This window comes from Schistocerca gregaria, unplaced genomic scaffold (genome assembly GCF_023897955.1).
Source record: "Schistocerca gregaria isolate iqSchGreg1 unplaced genomic scaffold, iqSchGreg1.2 ptg000451l, whole genome shotgun sequence".
NCBI classification, from domain to species: domain Eukaryota; kingdom Metazoa; phylum Arthropoda; class Insecta; order Orthoptera; family Acrididae; genus Schistocerca; species Schistocerca gregaria.
In genome coordinates this window covers 727,653-750,485 of record NW_026061871.1, presented here as the reverse complement: position 1 = coordinate 750,485, position 22,833 = coordinate 727,653, and the positions used below count along the sequence as shown (strand labels likewise).

General features: G+C 48.8%; 4 non-coding genes across 4 annotated transcripts; all 4 read right to left on the bottom strand.

Moving 5' to 3' along the window:
* Positions 1 to 1,275: 1,275 nt before the first annotated feature.
* On the bottom strand, positions 1,276 to 1,349 carry Trnat-agu (transfer RNA threonine (anticodon AGU)). Its single transcript has one exon. It is a non-coding gene; the product is annotated as a tRNA-Thr (tRNA).
* A 7,920-nt stretch (positions 1,350 to 9,269) lies between these two features.
* On the bottom strand, positions 9,270 to 9,343 carry Trnat-agu (transfer RNA threonine (anticodon AGU)). The gene has a single exon. It is a non-coding gene; the product is annotated as a tRNA-Thr (tRNA).
* A 1,120-nt stretch (positions 9,344 to 10,463) lies between these two features.
* Trnat-agu (transfer RNA threonine (anticodon AGU)) lies at positions 10,464 to 10,537 on the bottom strand. Its single transcript has one exon. It is a non-coding gene; the product is annotated as a tRNA-Thr (tRNA).
* Positions 10,538 to 21,157: 10,620 nt separating this feature from the next.
* Trnat-agu (transfer RNA threonine (anticodon AGU)) lies at positions 21,158 to 21,231 on the bottom strand. The gene has a single exon. It is a non-coding gene; the product is annotated as a tRNA-Thr (tRNA).
* Positions 21,232 to 22,833: the final 1,602 nt, after the last annotated feature.

The window sequence follows — 22,833 nt, the reverse complement described above, 5'->3', positions numbered from 1 at the left end:
GTATCTGCCTACACACCTCTGCCGGTTGGGAATTATTCCACTTGCATGGCAAGGTGCGCATGTAGGTGTGTTAAAAGTTCTGGAGGCGCTGGGTATCGATCCAATTACCTCTCGCACACTAAGCGAGCGCTCTACCATCTGAGCTACGCCCACCCCCCCGATAACTAATAGTGCTACATACAGTCATATCAACGTCACAGACCCTTGCACTCCCATTATTCCGCAGACAAACACTACTCTCTATGTATCAGTGAGGGTGTCTTTCAGGTTTCGTGCATTCTGTATCGAATCGTAGTTGGCCACAATGAAAGTGGCACGCATAACGTCGAAAATAGAGTTCAGACACCGCTCTGAGTAAGACTAACGTGTTGTCCACCTCTAGACTTCAATGACGTTAAGCCGTGATACCTAAGACAGATCTGCACTCGATGACACCACGATAACAGCCGGTCCCCACACTTACATCTTGCTCTCCTTATGACAGTATACATCATATCAGTCTGTGACGCTGGTTTTGCAACTTCTTGCGTGCATTTATGTTCGCCCCGACCAACACTTACCATGCACTGACCACAAAACATGGAGGAGCCGGGGCTTGAACCCGAGACCGTCCACACGCTAAGCGAACGAGGTAACAAGCACATCTCGAGCCCCATTGTGCTCTCCATTGTTAATGCCAACTCAGTGCCTCGCTCTTTGCTACTGTGTAAAACTCTTGTCGTCCAACTGCAAAACACTGGGACACAACAAGTTTCCGCGTCCCCATTGCACTGATCGTACTACGAAACGTTCCCCAAACTTGGCAATCACCCATGCAGATGACTTTTCCGACTTTACACGACGCTCACGCAACGCTCACGCTAGTGACAGCCTTATTTATAGTTCGACGTCGCGCCAAAGCGAATGAGCACATTTCGCCTACGGCTTAGGCAGCTCTTCTAGTGTGGCTGCTCTGTGTCTGCAGGCAGCGAGGGGCTGCAAGCTTCCTGTGTTCGCACCTATATCACCTGTGCTTCCTTGTCAGAGACAGACTATCGCAAAACATACAACTCACTCCATGAATTGATTGCTACGGCATCTGTTATCAGCAGTCACAACCAGCAACACCAGTAGCAGCCGTCTGCACGCAAAGAATGGCAACGTGCAGTGGGATTTACGTGAAATCGGCGCAATTGTGGATGCTAATCGTTCGCTTGTATCTGCCTACACACCTCTGCCGGTTGGGAATTATTCCACTTGCATGGCAAGGTGCGCATGTAGGTGTGTTAAAAATTCTGGAGGCGCTGGGTATCGATCCCAGTACCTCTCGCACACTAAGCGAGCGCTCTACCATCTGAGCTACGCCCACCCCCCCGATAACTAGTAGTGCTACATACAGTCATATCAACGTCACAGACCTTTGCACTCCCATTATTCCGCAGACAAACACTACTCTCTATGTATCAGTGAGGGTGTCTTTCAGGTTTCGTGCATTCTGTATCGAATCGTAGTTGGCCACAATGAAAGTGGCACGCATAACGTCGAAAATAGAGTTCAGACACCGCTCTGAGTAAGACGAACGTGTTGTCCACCTCTAGACTTCAATGACGTTAAGCCGTGATACCTAAGACAGATCTGCACTCGATGACACCACGATAACAGCCGGTCCCCACACTTACAGCTTGCTCTCCTTATGACAGTATACATCATATCAGTCTGTGACGCTGGTTTTGCAACTTCTTGCGTGCGTTTATGTTCGCCCCGACCAACACTTACCATGCACTGACCACAAAACATGGAGGAGCCGGGGCTTGAACCCGAGACCGTCCACACGCTAAGCGAACGATCTGCCAACTGAGCTACAGCTACACACACGACCAAGCCTGGCTATTCTCCATTCTTTGCGACTCTGATGTGCACGGACACGATGGTTGGTTGGTTTGTAGCGGCGAAGGTACCAGAATACAAAGGCGCGGACACGTTCATATACACAAGAGTTCCAAGTAGTTTCGATGCTCTGGTATTACGAATGCAAATTCCGTCTGTTTTGAACGTCTTAAATTGAAAGGGCGGTCACAAATTGGTCCATTTCACTCCTTGTCCACAACCACACAGCACCTGAGGTAACAAGCACATCTCGAGCCCCATTGTGCTCTCCATTGTTCATGCCAACTCAGTGCCTCGCTCTTTGCTACTGTGTAAAACTCTTGTCGTCCAACTGCAAACCTTGGGACACAACAAGTTTCCGCGTCCCCATTGCACTGATCGTACTACGAAACGTTCCCCAAACTTGGCAATCACCCATGCAGATGACTTTTCCGACTTTACACGACGCTCACGCAACGCTCACGCTAGTGACAGCCTTATTTATAGTTCGACGTCGCGCCAAAGCGAATGAGCACATTTCGCCTACGGCTTAGGCAGCTCTTCTAGTGTGGCTGCTCTGTGTCTGCAGGCAGCGAGGGGCTGCAAGCTTCCTGTGTTCGCACCTATATCACCTGTGCTTCCTTGTCAGAGACAGACTATAGCAAAACATACAACTCACTCCATGAATTGATTGCTACGGCATCTGTTATCAGCAGTCACAACCAGCAACACCAGTAGCAGCCGACTGCACGCAAAGAATGGCAACGTGCAGTGGGATTTACGTGAAATCGGCGCAATTGTGGATGCTAATCGTTCGCTTGTATCTGCCTACACACCTCTGCCGGTTGGGAATTATTCCACTTGCATGGCAAGGTGCGCATGTAGGTGTGTTAAAAATTCTGGAGGCGCTGGGTATCGATCCAATTACCTCTCGCACACTAAGCGAGCGCTCTACCATCTGAGCTACGCCCACCCCCCCGATAACTAATAGTGCTACATACAGTCATATCAACGTCACAGACCCTTGCACTCCCATTATTCCGCAGACAAACACTACTCTCTATGTATCAGTGAGGGTGTCTTTCAGGTTTCGTGCATTCTGTATCGAATCGTAGTTGGCCACAATGAAAGTGGCACGCATAACGTCGAAAATAGAGTTCAGACACCGCTCTGAGTAAGACTAACGTGTTGTCCACCTCTAGACTTCAATGACGTTAAGCCGTGATACGTAAGACAGATCTGCACTCGATGACACCACGATAACAGCCGGTCCCCACACTTACATCTTGCTCTCCTTATGACAGTATACATCATATCAGTCTGTGACGCTGGTTTTGCAACTTCTTGCGTGCATTTATATTCGCCCCGACCAACACTTACCATGCACTGACCACAAAACATGGAGGAGCCGGGGCTTGAACCCGAGACCGTCCACACGCTAAGCGAACGAGGTAACAAGCACATCTCGAGCCCCATTGTGCTCTCCATTGTTCATGCCAACTCAGTGCCTCGCTCTTTGCTACTGTGTAAAACTCTTGTCGTCCAACTGCAAACCTTGGGACACAACAAGTTTCCGCGTCCCCATTGCACTGATCGTACTACGAAACGTTCCCCAAACTTGGCAATCACCCATGCAGATGACTTTTCCGACTATACACGACGCTCACGCAACGCTCACGCTAGTGACAGCCTTATTTATAGTTCGACGTCGCGCCAAAGCGAATGAGCACATTTCGCCTACGGCTTAGGCAGCTCTTCTAGTGTGGCTGCTCTGTGTCTGCAGGCAGCGAGGGGCTGCAAGCTTCCTGTGTTCGCACCTATATCACCTGTGCTTCCTTGTCAGAGACAGACTATCGCAAAACATACAACTCACTCCATGAATTGATTGCTACGGCATCTGTTATCAGCAGTCACAACCAGCAACACCAGTAGCAGCCGACTGCACGCAAAGAATGGCAACGTGCAGTGGGATTTACGTGAAATCGGCGCAATTGTGGATGCTAATCGTTCGCTTGTATCTGCCTACACACCTCTGCCGGTTGGGAATTATTCCACTTGCATGGCAAGGTGCGCATGTAGGTGTGTTAAAAATTCTGGAGGCGCTGGGTATCGATCCCAGTACCGCTCGCACACTAAGCGAGCGCTCTACCATCTGAGCTACGCCCACCCCCCCGATAACTAGTAGTGCTACATACAGTCATATCAACGTCACAGATCTTTGCACTCCCATTATTCCGCAGACAAACACTACTCTCTATGTATCAGTGAGGGTGTCTTTCAGGTTTCGTGCATTCTGTATCGAATCGTAGTTGGCCACAATGAAAGTGGCACGCATAACGTCGAAAATAGAGTTCAGACACCGCTCTGAGTAAGACGAACGTGTTGTCCACCTCTAGACTTCAATGACGTTAAGCCAGTGATACCTAAGACAGATCTGCACTCGATGACACCACGATAACAGCCGGTCCCCACACTTACATCTTGCTCTCCTTATGACAGTATACATCATATCAGTCTGTGACGCTGGTTTTGCAACTTCTTGCGTGCGTTTATGTTCGCCCCGACCAACACTTACCATGCACTGACCACAAAACATGGAGGAGCCGGGGCTTGAACCCGAGACCGTCCACACGCTAAGCGAACGATCTGCCAACTGAGCTACAGCTACACACACGACCAAGCCTGGCTATTCTCCATTCTTTGCGACTCTGATGTGCACGGACACGATGGTTGGTTGGTTTGTAGCGGCGAAGGTACCAGAATACAAAGGCGCGGACACGTTCATATACACAAGAGTTCCAAGTAGTTTCGATGCTCTGGTATTACGAATGCAAATTCCGTCTGTTTTGAACGTCTTAAATTGAAAGGGCGGTCACAAATTGGTCCATTTCACTCCTTGTCCACAACCACACAGCACCTGAGGTAACAAGCACATCTCGAGCCCCATTGTGCTCTCCATTGTTCATGCCAACTCAGTGCCTCGCTCTTTGCTACTGTGTAAAACTCTTGTCGTCCAACTGCAAACCTTGGGACACAACAAGTTTCCGCGTCCCCATTGCACTGATCGTACTACGAAACGTTCCCCAAACTTGGCAATCACCCATGCAGATGACTTTTCCGACTTTACACGACGCTCACGCAACGCTCACGCTAGTGACAGCCTTATTTATAGTTCGACGTCGCGCCAAAGCGAATGAGCACATTTCGCCTACGGCTTAGGCAGCTCTTCTAGTGTGGCTGCTCTGTGTCTGCAGGCAGCGAGGGGCTGCAAGCTTCCTGTGTTCGCACCTATATCACCTGTGCTTCCTTGTCAGAGACAGACTATAGCAAAACATACAACTCACTCCATGAATTGACTGCTACGGCATCTGTTATCAGCAGTCACAACCAGCAACACCAGTAGCAGCCGACTGCACGCAAAGAATGGCAACGTGCAGTGGGATTTACGTGTAATCGGCGCAATTGTGGATGCTAATCGTTCGCTTGTATCTGCCTACACACCTCTGCCGGTTGGGAATTATTCCACTTGCATGGCAAGGTGCGCATGTAGGTGTGTTAAAAATTCTGGAGGCGCTGGGTATCGATCCAATTACCTCTCGCACACTAAGCGAGCGCTCTACCATCTGAGCTACGCCCACCCCCCCGATAACTAATAGTGCTACATACAGTCATATCAACGTCACAGACCCTTGCACTCCCATTATTCCGCAGACAAACACTACTCTCTATGTATCAGTGAGGGTGTCTTTCAGGTTTCGTGCATTCTGTATCGAATCGTAGTTGGCCACAATGAAAGTGGCACGCATAACGTCGAAAATAGAGTTCAGACACCGCTCTGAGTAAGACTAACGTGTTGTCCACCTCTAGACTTCAATGACGTTAAGCCGTGATACGTAAGACAGATCTGCACTCGATGACACCACGATAACAGCCGGTCCCCACACTTACATCTTGCTCTCCTTATGACAGTATACATCATATCAGTCTGTGACGCTGGTTTTGCAACTTCTTGCGTGCATTTATGTTCGCCCCGACCAACACTTACCATGCACTGACCACAAAACATGGAGGAGCCGGGGCTTGAACCCGAGACCGTCCACACGCTAAGCGAACGAGGTAACAAGCACATCTCGAGCCCCATTGTGCTCTCCATTGTTCATGCCAACTCAGTGCCTCGCTCTTTGCTACTGTGTAAAACTCTTGTCGTCCAACTGCAAACCTTGGGACACAACAAGTTTCCGCGTCCCCATTGCACTGATCGTACTACGAAACGTTCCCCAAACTTGGCAATCACCCATGCAGATGACTTTTCCGACTTTACACGACGCTCACGCAACGCTCACGCTAGTGACAGCCTTATTTATAGTTCGACGTCGCGCCAAAGCGAATGAGCACATTTCGCCTACGGCTTAGGCAGCTCTTCTAGTGTGGCTGCTCTGTGTCTGCAGGCAGCGAGGGGCTGCAAGCTTCCTGTGTTCGCACCTATATCACCTGTGCTTCCTTGTCAGAGACAGACTATCGCAAAACATACAACTCACTCCATGAATTGATTGCTACGGCATCTGTTATCAGCAGTCACAACCAGCAACACCAGTAGCAGCCGACTGCACGCAAAGAATGGCAACGTGCAGTGGGATTTACGTGAAATCGGCGCAATTGTGGATGCTAATCGTTCGCTTGTATCTGCCTACACACCTCTGCCGGTTGGGAATTATTCCACTTGCATGGCAAGGTGCGCATGTAGGTGTGTTAAAAATTCTGGAGGCGCTGGGTATCGATCCCAGTACCGCTCGCACACTAAGCGAGCGCTCTACCATCTGAGCTACGCCCACCCCCCCGATAACTAGTAGTGCTACATACAGTCATATCAACGTCACAGATCTTTGCACTCCCATTATTCCGCAGACAAACACTACTCTCTATGTATCAGTGAGGGTGTCTTTCAGGTTTCGTGCATTCTGTATCGAATCGTAGTTGGCCACAATGAAAGTGGCACGCATAACGTCGAAAATAGAGTTCAGACACCGCTCTGAGTAAGACGAACGTGTTGTCCACCTCTAGACTTCAATGACGTTAAGCCAGTGATACCTAAGACAGATCTGCACTCGATGACACCACGATAACAGCCGGTCCCCACACTTACATCTTGCTCTCCTTATGACAGTATACATCATATCAGTCTGTGACGCTGGTTTTGCAACTTCTTGCGTGCGTTTATGTTCGCCCCGACCAACACTTACCATGCACTGACCACAAAACATGGAGGAGCCGGGGCTTGAACCCGAGACCGTCCACACGCTAAGCGAACGATCTGCCAACTGAGCTACAGCTACACACACGACCAAGCCTGGCTATTCTCCATTCTTTGCGACTCTGATGTGCACGGACACGATGGTTGGTTGGTTTGTAGCGGCGAAGGTACCAGAATACAAAGGCGCGGACACGTTCATATACACAAGAGTTCCAAGTAGTTTCGATGCTCTGGTATTACGAATGCAAATTCCGTCTGTTTTGAACGTCTTAAATTGAAAGGGCGGTCACAAATTGGTCCATTTCACTCCTTGTCCACAACCACACAGCACCTGAGGTAACAAGCACATCTCGAGCCCCATTGTGCTCTCCATTGTTCATGCCAACTCAGTGCCTCGCTCTTTGCTACTGTGTAAAACTCTTGTCGTCCAACTGCAAACCTTGGGACACAACAAGTTTCCGCGTCCCCATTGCACTGATCGTACTACGAAACGTTCCCCAAACTTGGCAATCACCCATGCAGATGACTTTTCCGACTTTACACGACGCTCACGCAACGCTCACGCTAGTGACAGCCTTATTTATAGTTCGACGTCGCGCCAAAGCGAATGAGCACATTTCGCCTACGGCTTAGGCAGCTCTTCTAGTGTGGCTGCTCTGTGTCTGCAGGCAGCGAGGGGCTGCAAGCTTCCTGTGTTCGCACCTATATCACCTGTGCTTCCTTGTCAGAGACAGACTATAGCAAAACATACAACTCACTCCATGAATTGATTGCTACGGCATCTGTTATCAGCAGTCACAACCAGCAACACCAGTAGCAGCCGACTGCACGCAAAGAATGGCAACGTGCAGTCGGATTTACGTGAAATCGGCGCAATTGTGGATGCTAATCGTTCGCTTGTATCTGCCTACACACCTCTGCCGGTTGGGAATTATTCCACTTGCATGGCAAGGTGCGCATGTAGGTGTGTTAAAAATTCTGGAGGCGCTGGGTATCGATCCAATTACCTCTCGCACACTAAGCGAGCGCTCTACCATCTGAGCTACGCCCACCCCCCCGATAACTAATAGTGCTACATACAGTCATATCAACGTCACAGACCCTTGCACTCCCATTATTCCGCAGACAAACACTACTCTCTATGTATCAGTGAGGGTGTCTTTCAGGTTTCGTGCATTCTGTATCGAATCGTAGTTGGCCACAATGAAAGTGGCACGCATAACGTCGAAAATAGAGTTCAGACACCGCTCTGAGTAAGACTAACGTGTTGTCCACCTCTAGACTTCAATGACGTTAAGCCGTGATACGTAAGACAGATCTGCACTCGATGACACCACGATAACAGCCGGTCCCCACACTTACATCTTGCTCTCCTTATGACAGTATACATCATATCAGTCTGTGACGCTGGTTTTGCAACTTCTTGCGTGCATTTATGTTCGCCCCGACCAACACTTACCATGCACTGACCACAAAACATGGAGGAGCCGGGGCTTGAACCCGAGACCGTCCACACGCTAAGCGAACGAGGTAACAAGCACATCTCGAGCCCCATTGTGCTCTCCATTGTTCATGCCAACTCAGTGCCTCGCTCTTTGCTACTGTGTAAAACTCTTGTCGTCCAACTGCAAACCTTGGGACACAACAAGTTTCCGCGTCCCCATTGCACTGATCGTACTACGAAACGTTCCCCAAACTTGGCAATCACCCATGCAGATGACTTTTCCGACTTTACACGACGCTCACGCAACGCTCACGCTAGTGACAGCCTTATTTATAGTTCGACGTCGCGCCAAAGCGAATGAGCACATTTCGCCTACGGCTTAGGCAGCTCTTCTAGTGTGGCTGCTCTGTGTCTGTAGGCAGCGAGGGGCTGCAAGCTTCCTGTGTTCGCACCTATATCACCTGTGCTTCCTTGTCAGAGACAGACTATCGCAAAACATACAACTCACTCCATGAATTGATTGCTACGGCATCTGTTATCAGCAGTCACAACCAGCAACACCAGTAGCAGCCGTCTGCACGCAAAGAATGGCAACGTGCAGTGGGATTTACGTGAAATCGGCGCAATTGTGGATGCTAATCGTTCGCTTGTATCTGCCTACACACCTCTGCCGGTTGGGAATTATTCCACTTGCATGGCAAGGTGCGCATGTAGGTGTGTTAAAAATTCTGGAGGCGCTGGGTATCGATCCCAGTACCTCTCGCACACTAAGCGAGCGCTCTACCATCTGAGCTACGCCCACCCCCCCGATAACTAGTAGTGCTACATACAGTCATATCAACGTCACAGATCTTTGCACTCCCATTATTCCGCAGACAAACACTACTCTCTATGTATCAGTGAGGGTGTCTTTCACGTTTCGTGCATTCTGTATCGAATCGTAGTTGGCCACAATGAAAGTGGCACGCATAACGTCGAAAATAGAGTTCAGACACCGCTCTGAGTAAGACGAACGTGTTGTCCACCTCTAGACTTCAATGACGTTATGCCGTGATACGTAAGACAGATCTGCACTCGATGACACCACGATAACAGCCGGTCCCCACACTTACATCTTGCTCTCCTTATGACAGTATACATCATATCAGTCTGTGACGCTGGTTTTGCAACTTCTTGCGTGCGTTTATGTTCGCCCCGACCAACACTTACCATGCACTGACCACAAAACATGGAGGAGCCGGGGCTTGAACCCGAGACCGTCCACACGCTAAGCGAACGAGGTAACAAGCACATCTCGAGCCCCATTGTGCTCTCCATTGTTCATGCCAACTCAGTGCCTCGCTCTTTGCTACTGTGTAAAACTCTTGTCGTCCAACTGCAAACCTTGGGACACAACAAGTTTCCGCGTCCCCATTGCACTGATCGTACTACGAAACGTTCCCCAAACTTGGCAATCACCCATGCAGATGACTTTTCCGACTTTACACGACGCTCACGCAACGCTCACGCTAGTGACAGCCTTATTTATAGTTCGACGTCGCGCCAAAGCGAATGAGCACATTTCGCCTACGGCTTAGGCAGCTCTTCTAGTGTGGCTGCTCTGTGTCTGTAGGCAGCGAGGGGCTGCAAGCTTCCTGTGTTCGCACCTATATCACCTGTGCTTCCTTGTCAGAGACAGACTATCGCAAAACATACAACTCACTCCATGAATTGATTGCTACGGCATCTGTTATCAGCAGTCACAACCAGCAACACCAGTAGCAGCCGACTGCACGCAAAGAATGGCAACGTGCAGTGGGATTTACGTGAAATCGGCGCAATTGTGGATGCTAATCGTTCGCTTGTATCTGCCTACACACCTCTGCCGGTTGGGAATTATTCCACTTGCATGGCAAGGTGCGCATGTAGGTGTGTTAAAAATTCTGGAGGCGCTGGGTATCGATCCCAGCACCTCTCGCACACTAAGCGAGCGCTCTACCATCTGAGCTACGCCCACCCCCCCGATAACTAGTAGTGCTACATACAGTCATATCAACGTCACAGATCTTTGCACTCCCATTATTCCGCAGACAAACACTACTCTCTATGTATCAGTGAGGGTGTCTTTCAGGTTTCGTGCATTCTGTATCGAATCGTAGTTGGCCACAATGAAAGTGGCACGCATAACGTCGAAAATAGAGTTCAGACACCGCTCTGAGTAAGACGAACGTGTTGTCCACCTCTAGACTTCAATGACGTTAAGCCAGTGATACCTAAGACAGATCTGCACTCGATGACACCACGATAACAGCCGGTCCCCACACTTACATCTTGCTCTCCTTATGACAGTATACATCATATCAGTCTGTGACGCTGGTTTTGCAACTTCTTGCGTGCGTTTATGTTCGCCCCGACCAACACTTACCATGCACTGACCACAAAACATGGAGGAGCCGGGGCTTGAACCCGAGACCGTCCACACGCTAAGCGAACGATCTGCCAACTGAGCTACAGCTACACACACGACCAAGCCTGGCTATTCTCCATTCTTTGCGACTCTGATGTGCACGGACACGATGGTTGGTTGGTTTGTAGCGGCGAAGGTACCAGAATACAAAGGCGCGGACACGTTCATATACACAAGAGTTCCAAGTAGTTTCGATGCTCTGGTATTACGAATGCAAATTCCGTCTGTTTTGAACGTCTTAAATTGAAAGGGCGGTCACAAATTGGTCCATTTCACTCCTTGTCCACAACCACACAGCACCTGAGGTAACAAGCACATCTCGAGCCCCATTGTGCTCTCCATTGTTCATGCCAACTCAGTGCCTCGCTCTTTGCTACTGTGTAAAACTCTTGTCGTCCAACTGCAAACCTTGGGACACAACAAGTTTCCGCGTCCCCATTGCACTGATCGTACTACGAAACGTTCCCCAAACTTGGCAATCACCCATGCAGATGACTTTTCCGACTTTACACGACGCTCACGCAACGCTCACGCTAGTGACAGCCTTATTTATAGTTCGACGTCGCGCCAAAGCGAATGAGCACATTTCGCCTACGGCTTAGGCCGCTCTTCTAGTGTGGCTGCTCTGTGTCTGCAGGCAGCGAGGGGCTGCAAGCTTCCTGTATTCGCACCTATATCACCTGTGCTTCCTTGTCAGAGACAGACTATAGCAAAACATACAACTCACTCCATGAATTGATTGCTACGGCATCTGTTATCAGCAGTCACAACCAGCAACACCAGTAGCAGCCGACTGCACGCAAAGAATGGCAACGTGCAGTGGGATTTACGTGAAATCGGCGCAATTGTGGATGCTAATCGTTCGCTTGTATCTGCCTACACACCTCTGCCGGTTGGGAATTATTCCACTTGCATGGCAAGGTGCGCATGTAGGTGTGTTAAAAATTCTGGAGGCGCTGGGTATCGATCCAATTACCTCTCGCACACTAAGCGAGCGCTCTACCATCTGAGCTACGCCCACCCCCCCGATAACTAATAGTGCTACATACAGTCATATCAACGTCACAGACCCTTGCACTCCCATTATTCCGCAGACAAACACTACTCTCTATGTATCAGTGAGGGTGTCTTTCAGGTTTCGTGCATTCTGTATCGAATCGTAGTTGGCCACAATGAAAGTGGCACGCATAACGTCGAAAATAGAGTTCAGACACCGCTCTGAGTAAGACTAACGTGTTGTCCACCTCTAGACTTCAATGACGTTAAGCCGTGATACGTAAGACAGATCTGCACTCGATGACACCACGATAACAGCCGGTCCCCACACTTACATCTTGCTCTCCTTATGACAGTATACATAATATCAGTCTGTGACGCTGGTTTTGCAACTTCTTGCGTGCATTTATGTTCGCCCCGACCAACACTTACCATGCACTGACCACAAAACATGGAGGAGCCGGGGCTTGAACCCGAGACCGTCCACACGCTAAGCGAACGATCTGCCAACTGAGCTACAGCTACACACACGACCAAGCCTGGCTATTCTCCATTCTTTGCGACTCTGATGTGCACGGACACGATGGTTGGTTGGTTTGTAGCGGCGAAGGTACCAGAATACAAAGGCGCGGACACGTTCATATACACAAGAGTTCCAAGTAGTTTCGATGCTCTGGTATTACGAATGCAAATTCCGTCTGTTTTGAACGTCTTAAATTGAAAGGGCGGTCACAAATTGGTCCATTTCACTCCTTGTCCACAACCACACAGCACCTGAGGTAACAAGCACATCTCGAGCCCCATTGTGCTCTCCATTGGTCATGCCAACTCAGTGCCTCGCTCTTTGCTACTGTGTAAAACTCTTGTCGTCCAACTGCAAAACACTGGGACACAACAAGTTTCCGCGTCCCCATTGCACTGATCGTACTACGAAACGCTCCCCAAACTTGGCAATCACCCATGCAGATGACTTTTCCGACTTTACACGACGTTCACGCAACGCTCACGCTAGTGACAGCCTTATTTATAGTTCGACGTCGCGCCAAAGCGAATGAGCACATTTCGCCTACGGCTTAGGCCGCTCTTCTAGTGTGGTTGCTCTGTGTCTGCAGGCAGCGAGGGGCTGCAAGCTTCCTGTGTTCGCACCTATATCACCTGTGCTTCCTTGTCAGAGACAGACTATAGCAAAACATACAACTCACTCCATGAATTGATTGCTACGGCATCTGTTATCAGCAGTCACAACCAGCAACACCAGTAGCAGCCGACTGCACGCAAAGAATGGCAACGTGCAGTGGGATTTACGTGAAATCGGCGCAATTGTGGATGCTAATCGTTCGCTTGTATCTGCCTACACACCTCTGCCGGTTGGGAATTATTCCACTTGCATGGCAAGGTGCGCATGTAGGTGTGTTAAAAATTCTGGAGGCGCTGGGTATCGATCCCAGTACCTCTCGCACACTAAGCTAGCGCTCTACCATCTGAGCTACACCCACCCACGCGATAACTAGTAGTGCTACATACAGTCATATCAACGTCACAGACCTTTGCACTCCCATTATTCCGCAGACAAACACTACTCTCTATGTATGAGTGAGGGTGCCTTTCAGGTTTCGTGCATTCTGTATCGAATCGTAGTTGGCCACAATGAAAGTGGCACGCATAACGTCGAAAATAGAGTTCAGACACCGCTCTGAGTAAGACGAACGTGTTGTCCACCTTTAGACTTCAATGACGTTAAGCCGTGATACCTAAGACAGATCTGCACTCGATGACACCACGATAACAGCCGGTCCCCACACTTACATCTTGCTCTCCTTATGACAGTATACATCATATCAGTCTGTGACGCTGGTTTTGCAACTTCTTGCGTGCGTTTATGTTCGCCCCGACCAACACTTACCATGCACTGACCACAAAACATGGAGGAGCCGGGGCTTGAAACCGAGACCGTCCACACGCTAAGCGAACGAGGTAACAAGCACATCTCGAGCCCCATTGTGCTCTCCATTGTTCATGCCAACTCAGTGCCTCGCTCTTTGCTACTGTGTAAAACTCTTGTCGTCCAACTGCAAACCTTGGGACACAACAAGTTTCCGCGTCCCCATTGCACTGATCGTACTACGAAACGTTCCCCAAACTTGGCAATCACCCATGCAGATGACTTTTCCGACTTTACACGACGCTCACGCAACGCTCACGCTAGTGACAGCCTTATTTATAGTTCAACGTCGCGCCAAAGCGAATGAGCACATTTCGCCTACGGCTTAGGCCGCTCTTCTAGTGTGGTTGCTCTGTGTCTGCAGGCAGCGAGGGGCTGCAAGCTTCCTGTGTTCGCACCTATATCACCTGTGCTTCCTTGTCAGAGACAGACTATAGCAAAACATACAACTCACTCCATGAATTGATTGCTACGGCTTCTGTTATCAGCAGTCACAACCAGCAACACCAGTAGCAGCCGACTGCACGCAAAGAATGGCATCGTGCAGTGGGATTTACGTGAAATCGGCGCAATTGTGGATGCTAATCGTTCGCTTGTATCTGCCTACACACCTCTGCCGGTTGGGAATTATTCCACTTGCATGGCAAGGTGCGCATGTAGGTGTGTTAAAAATTCTGGAGGCGCTGGGTATCGATCCAATTACCTCTCGCACACTAAGCGAGCGCTCTACCATCTTTTTTTTTTTTTTTTTTTTTTTTTTTTTTTTTTTTTTTTTTTTTTTTAGGGCCTCCTTCCTCCCCTTCAGCCCCGCCTTGCGCTCGCCATAAAACGCCTTCGTCGGCGTCGGCTTCATCTGCCATGATTTCTGAAGTACTTATTCTTCTGAACTATTCCGATTTCCAAACCAAAGATACTTCTAAACCTATTGCATAGTCCCGCAATGGTGACAAAGTAGAATATATATATATATATTTTTTTTTTAATAGAAAATGAAAAAGGAACTCTGGTCCGCTAGAAAAACAGAAGAAAATAAAATAGTCCTTGTCGTAACACTGTTCAGTATACGTCACTGTGACATTTGAAGAAGAAAAGAGAAAAAACAAAGCAATGTAGAATGAAGGAAAGAAAAAAATACTTCTTTCATCGAAGAACGACTTCTAAAAAATTCGCATATCGTTTCCTGTAATGTCTCGTCTGTGAAAGTATGTGAAACTGTAATGCCAGGTAAAGACAGAACGCCGCCTCACTCTTGGGTTCTTGCGTCTGTAAATAATGAACATAATGACCCTTCAACCAATTGACAGAGTTCCGTTTGGTGTTCGGGTACGGCACTGAATCCGGATACAGGAAATCTTCAGGTTTAATACAAAGCTGGGAAGTCCTCATAATCGTAGCCAGTTTTCGGCGAATGCATGGCCAAACTGCTTGGACAGTGGTGCACAGAAAACGATGTTCATCAGTATCAGGCAAGTTGCACGTTAGGCACAAAGGTGAGTCAGCCAAATGTAGAGCATGAAGTCGTGAATTGGTACTTATTTTACGGTTCACGACCCTGTACCAAGAGGCTTTCACTGACGTTGGTAAATCACGGCTATGTATATTTTTCCATATCACTGGCCAGCGATGATTGGGGTATTTGTGTTCGATGTTGTTCCTGTTCTTGGTTGCCAGTAGTTTATTATAAACTAACTTCACCACGGAAAGCTCATTTTCTGGGAGAGTTGACCGTACGTAACTGAACTCAATGAAAAAGGTCTTAAAGTGAGTCAGCGCAGGCGGAATATGTTGAACAGAGACGGGAGGCTGCAGGCAGGCCGGCGCTATTTCGGTTAACAAGTGAGCCGTTAGACTGTTCGGTAACGACCTCCACCGTTTGTAGGTGGTGCATACGTACAAAGCTCGTGACTTGGAACGAACATCTGTTAAATTTAAGCCTCCATCGGTCGTGGAGAGAGTGAGCGTATCGTACTTGACTTTAAAAATGTGTCCACGTGTGACAAAATGGCCTAGAGCGGACATCATACGCTTCGCTGTCTCCTGTGGCATGGGCAGTACTTGTGCAACGTAGTTAATCTTGGAGGTGAGGTAGACATTAGCGAAGGTGACTTTCTGCAGTTCATCAAGGCTTCTTAGGTAGTGGGTCTGCATGCAAGCACGCATACTTGCCAGGAGATTCCTATAGTTCACCGCAATTGTGTGCTGTATGTTGCTCCTGTACTCAATACCAAGGCATTTCATTTTAGAAATTAGTTGCAACTGACCGTGATGGTGCAGCGAGATGCCGCGTCCTATGTTCATAATGCCAGATTTCCTGGCATTCAACTTCGCACCCGCAACAAGTTCGTAGTTTTTGACGATCTGAAGGGCTTCCTCGACTTCACCTTCGTCCATGACCAAAAATCCGACGTCATCCGCATATGCAGTACAAACAATCTTAATGCCGTGGATGGTTAATCCTTGTAGACGCTGTGTCAAGGTGACAAGCAAAGGCTCAATGGCAATGGCAAACAAGGCCATCGACATAGGGCATCCCTGTCGCACTGAATTAGTAATATTAATTGATGCGCTCAGCTGGCCATTCACCATGAGTCGAGTTACTCCTTTACGAAGGAGCTCATGTATAAGATTGATAAAACGTAGTGGAAATCCCATGGCATGCATCGTCCGGATGAGAAACTGATGGTTTACTCTGTCGAATGCCTTTGAAAAGTCAAGGGAAACTAGCGCACACCGTATCTTACACGCATCTGCAATGGCTATAACGTCCCTGTATTGAGACAAATTTTGGAAGATCGTCCTACCGACACCTACACTGGTCTGGTACTGACCAATGACAGTATTCATCAACATTTTCAATCTATTAGAAATAATACGTGCTAAAATTTTGTAGTCATTGTTCAGTAAAGTAAGCGGCCGAAAATCGTCAACAGAACTGCACATTGGGCGTTTAGGGATTAAAACCACGATGCCTTCCACGAGAGCCTGAGGAACATTAAAATCTGGCCGTAAAATTTCATTAAACATACTCAACAACTTGGGCTTTAATTTGTCGCAGAAAGTAAGATAAAATTCGGCAGTGAGACCGTCGGGTCCCGGCGATTTATTTTTCGGACTTCGTGATAGCGCAGAATCCAATTCGTCTTCATCAATTTCTCGCATGAGAGTTTCGACTTCAGCAGCACCCAAAGTCCTTTGCAAGTTATTGAGTAATTCATCGTGAGTTCCATCGTCGGTATGTGTCGTTGTCAGGAGACCTGCCAAGTGATTGTGAAGTGCGTTCCGTATGTCTTGTTGCCGCGTGAGCGCAACGCCTTCACTCAACTGAAGACGAGTTATTAATCTCCGCCGCCCCCTCTTATTTTCACGAATGACGTGAAACATGGATGTCATTTCGTCGTCTATCACATTCTGGGGCCTGGACCTTATTTGAAAGCCTTCTGCCTGCTGCCGCTGAAGTTTTAATAATTTTGCCTTAATTTTTTTAATCTGCATAAAATTTTCAGGTACAGTCACATCGGACTGGTAAAGCTCCCTGAGACAAGTAAAATAAAACTCAGACGTTTGCCGTTGCCACCAGGATTTGTCCCGAGCGTAGCGTTTAAACATTTTTGATAAAGTTGGTTTGGCATGTGTTATCCACCATTCAGTAACGGAGGCATACTGTGCAACCCGTCGTTCACATGCCTCCCATGTTTCGTTAAAGACACGGTGACAGTCAACATCGTTAAGGAGAGCATTGTTAAGTTTCCAGAAACCTCTGCCGCGAAATGTGCCTTGCTTGACCATGTTAACAGTACAAATATATGCGGCATGGTCGGAAAAAATTGTGGGCCAAACTTCGGATTGGAGGACTTGAGTCTTCATACACGCCGATACATAGATTCTGTCTAGCCGGCTTGCAGAGTGGTTCGTGACATGAGTGAACCCAGGTGCCGCTCCGTGCGTATGCTCCCATGTGTCAATGAGGTTCATTTCTTGGACGATACGTTCTAGTTCTCCAGATTTGTTAAAATTAGGCGTCTGGTCTTTTGGACTTAAGACACAATTGAAGTCACCCGCAAAAATTATACGATCGTAGGTTCCCCTAAAAAGTGGGACTATGGCGCTTGTGAAGAACTCAGCCCTAGCACGCCTATTGCTACTGCCGGACGGGGCGTAAACATTGATTATGCGTGTCCGATGGAAAGTGACAGCGATCCCTCTATGATCAGGCAGTTTTTCTGCGTCGGTCGCTACAATCCCTTCTTTTAACAGAATCGCTGTCCCTAAATTCGCACCGCTCCCGGAATTGGAGAGAGTAGTATAACCAGTTATTCGGTCAAGTTCAATCGCAGCGACTTCTTGAAGTAACAGAATATCGATATCCGCTGCGTATACAAAATCTTGTAAATTACGGAGCCGCCAGTACGACTGTATCTTATTGATGTTTAACGTGGCAATTTTATAGGCTTGGGGCTCGTTCATGGGAGAAGGCACATACTATTAATTAAACAGTCTTAGAAGGATGGCTAACGAAATTGAGGCCAAGCGCGTCAGTCGGAGTTCCTGTAGTTCCCGGTACGGTTGGTGTATGCTGCTCTGTGGGGGGTGCCGAAGATTCCGTCTCAATGGTCCGCATGACAGCCGCATCATTGCTCGCATCCAATACTTCCATTTCCTGTGCCCAATTCCCAGTGAGAGTGGCCTCTGACAAAAGCGATCCTGCGTTTCCTTGAGCGTGGGTATCCGGCAAAACGACTCTACTCGAGGTATCACTATCTTCCACCCGTCGTGGATTCACAGGGGGAGACACTACAGGATCAATGTCCATTCGACCAGACGCAGGGAGACCAACTTCAGAGGGTTCAGAAGTGTTCTGACACATTTGGCTGCTTATTCGTTTCGCTTTGTCGCGGAGCTGTGGGGCGAGCTGATTGGCTCCTTGATGTGCAAGTCTCCGCTTCTTTTTGGAAGGCTTCCTGTTAGGGTTCGCAGTATCATCAACATCCGAAGTGGACTGTTGACTCTGGGGTTGATCCGCCGGGAACACAGCGTCTGCTTCATCCTCAGTACCAGTGGCATCAACCACTGGGGAGTCATCCGTCGTTACCTCCATCTCTGAGTGTGGTAGCGGCGGTGCCGCGTCATCACTCGGTTCTTTGACGTTATCGGCCAAAACATCATTCAAACGAGGGGCATCTACAGGCGGGGTCGCGGGTGGAAGACCAGAAGCCGCGACAGCGTATGTCAGTGGCAGTGCCGTCGTCACAGGTGGGCTAGCGGCTTCACCGACAGGTATCTGCGTCACGCGTCTTTGTATACATTCAGAGCGCACGTGGCCGGGCGCACCACAGCCGGCACACGTTTTTGGCTGCCCATCATATATGACAATTCCGCGATGTCCACCTACGTAAATATATGAAGGTATGTGCTTCTGTATATCGATCTTAACCTGCCTGACGCCGTTAAGCACCGGAAATTTGTGGGCTTTGGACCAACGCTCCGCAAAATTGTTAATGACCCTCCCGTAAGGTGTCAATGCAGAATTTATTTGCGCGGCTGTTATTTCAAACGGGAGTTCGAAAATACGTGCCGTCCGGATGCCCAGTCCAGCATGCGTAATGCTGACGTCACTGACGGTACCATCGCTATGTTTAAACTTCAGTACACCTCCACTGGACTCTACAATTCTATCACACAGTTCGGAGGACGTTAATTTCACATACACAACACTAGTCACGATAGAGAAATTTATCCCTACAATGTCATCAAAAGTAATCTTAGCTGTTTCCTCTAACCATGCTTCAACTTCAAACGAATTTGGTTTCGAAAAGTTCCTATCAAAGGTAAACTTCAAGGTATCTTTCCTGTTAGTCGGATTCATAATTCCATATCAGATCCTACAGAACGGAACGAATACTAATAAGCAGACGCTGTAAGCACGCGACTCACCGCCTGACGTAAACACTTCCTGCCGCAGCGCGCTGGCCCTGGAGGTCCGCTCACCACCGCTGCCGCAGGCAGACTGTAAATTCTGGAGGCGCTGGGTATCGATCCCAGTACCTCTCGCACACTAAACGAGCGCTCTACCATCTGAGCTACGCCCACCCCCCACCATCTGAGCTACGCCCACCCCCCCGATAACTAATAGTGCTACATACAGTCATATCAACGTCACAGACCCTTGCACTCCCATTATTCCGCAGACAAACACTACTCTCTTTGTATCAGTGAGGGTGTCTTTCAGGTTTCGTGCATTCTGTATCGAATCGTAGTTGGCCACAATGAAAGTGGCACGCATAACGTCGAAAATAGAGTTCAGTCACCGCTCTGAGTAAGACTAACGTGTTGTCCACCTCTAGACTTCAATGACGTTAAGCCGTGATACCTAAGACAGATCTGCACTCGATGACACCACGATAACAGCCGGTCCCCACACTTACATCTTGCTCTCCTTATGACAGTATACATCATATCAGTCTGTGACGCTGGTTTTGCAACTTCTTGCGTGCGTTTATGTTCGCCCCGACCAACACTTACCATGCACTGACCACAAAACACGGAGGAGCCGGGGCTTGAACCCGAGACCGTCCACACGCTAAGCGAACGAGGTAACAAGCACATCTCGAGCCCCATTGTGCTCTCCATTGTTCATGCCAACTCAGTGCCTCGCTCTTTGCTACTGTGTAAAACTCTTGTCGTCCAACTGCAAACCTTGGGACACAACAAGTTTCCGCGTCCCCATTGCACTGATCGTACTACGAAACGTTCCCCAAACTTGGCAATCACCCATGCAGATTACTTTTCCGACTTTACACGACGCTCACGCAACGCTCACGCTAGTTACAGCCTTATTTATAGTTCGACGTCGCGCCAAAGCGAATGAGCACATTTCGCCTACGGCTTAGGCAGCTCTTCTAGTGTGGCTGCTCTGTGTCTGCAGGCAGCGAGGGGCTGCAAGCTTCCTGTGTTCGCACCTATATCACCTGTGCTTCCTTGTCAGAGACAGACTATCGCAAAACATACAACTCACTCCATGAATTGATTGCTACGGCATCTGTTATCAGCAGTCACAACCAGCAACACCAGTAGCAGCCGACTGCACGCAAAGAATGGCAACGTGCAGTGGGATTTACGTGAAATCGGCGCAATTGTGGATGCTAATCGTTCGCTTGTATCTGCCTACACACCTCTGCCGGTTGGGAATTATTCCACTTGCATGGCAAGGTGCGCATGTAGGTGTGTTAAAAATTCTGGAGGCGCTGGGTATCGATCCCAGTACCTCTCGCACACTAAGCGAGCGCTCTACCATCTGAGCTACGCCCACCCCCCCGTTAACTAGTAGTGCTACATACAGTCATATCAACGTCACAGACCCTTGCACTCCCATTATTCCGCAGACAAACCCTACTCTCTATGTATCAGTGAGGGTGTCTTTCAGGTTTCGTGCATTCTGTATCGAATCGTAGTTGGCCACAATGAAAGTGGCACGCATAACGTCGAAAATAGAGTTCAGACACCGCTCTGAGTAAGACGAACGTGTTGTCCACCTCTAGACTTCAATGACGTTAAGCCGTGATACCTAAGACAGATCTGCACTCGATGACAACATGATAACAGCCGGTCCCCACACTTACATCTTGCTCTCCTTATGACAGTATACATCATATCAGTCTGTGACGCTGGTTTTGCAACTTCTTGCGTGCGTTTATGTTCGCCCCGACCAACACTTACCATGCACTGACCACAAAACATGGAGGAGCCGGGGCTTGAACCCGAGACCGTCCACACGCTAAGCGAACGATCTGCCAACTGAGCTACAGCTACACACACGACCAAGCCTGGCTATTCTCCATTCTTTGCGACTCTGATGTGCACGGACACGATGGTTGGTTGGTTTGTAGCGGCGAAGGTACCAGAATACAAAGGCGCGGACACGTTCATATACACAAGAGTTCCAAGTAGTTTCGATGCTCTGGTATTACGAATGCAAATTCCGTCTGTTTTGAACGTCTTAAATTGAAAGGGCGGTCACAAATTGGCCCATTTCACTCCTTGTCCACAACCACACAGCACCTGAGGTAACAAGCACATCTCGAGCCCCATTGTGCTCTCCATTGTTCATGCCAACTCAGTGCCTCGCTCTTTGCTACTGTGTAAAACTCTTGTCGTCCAACTGCAAAACACTGGGACACAACAAGTTTCCGCGTCCCCATTGCACTGATCGTACTACGAAACGCTCCCCAAACTTGGCAATCACCCATGCAGATGACTTTTCCGACTTTACACGACGCTCACGCAACGCTCACGCTAGTGACAGCCTTATTTATAGTTCGACGTCGCGCCAAAGCCAATGAGCACATTTCGCCTACGGCTTAGGCCGCTCTTCTAGTGTGGTTGCTCTGTGTCTGCAGGCAGCGAGGGGCTGCAAGCTTCCTGTGTTCGCACCTATATCACCTGTGCTTCCTTGTCAGAGACAGACTATCGCAAAACATACAACTCACTCCATGAATTGATTGCTACGGCATCTGTTATCAGCAGTCACAACCAGCAACACCAGTAGCAGCCGACTGCACGCAAAGAATGGCAACGTGCAGTGGGATTTACGTGAAATCGGCCCAATTGTGGATGCTAATCGTTCGCTTGTATCTGCCTACACACCTCTGCCGGTTGGGAATTATTCCACTTGCATGGCAAGGTGCGCATGTAGGTGTGTTAAAAATTCTGCAGGCGCTGGGTATCGATCCCATTACCTCTCGCACACTAAGCGAGCGCTCTACCATCTGAGCTACGCCCACCCCCCCGATAACTAGTAGTGCTACATACAGTCATATCAACGTCACAGACCTTTGCACTCCCATTATTCCGCAGACAAACACTACTCTCTATGTATCAGTGAGGGTGTCTTTCAGGTTTCGTGCATTCTGTAT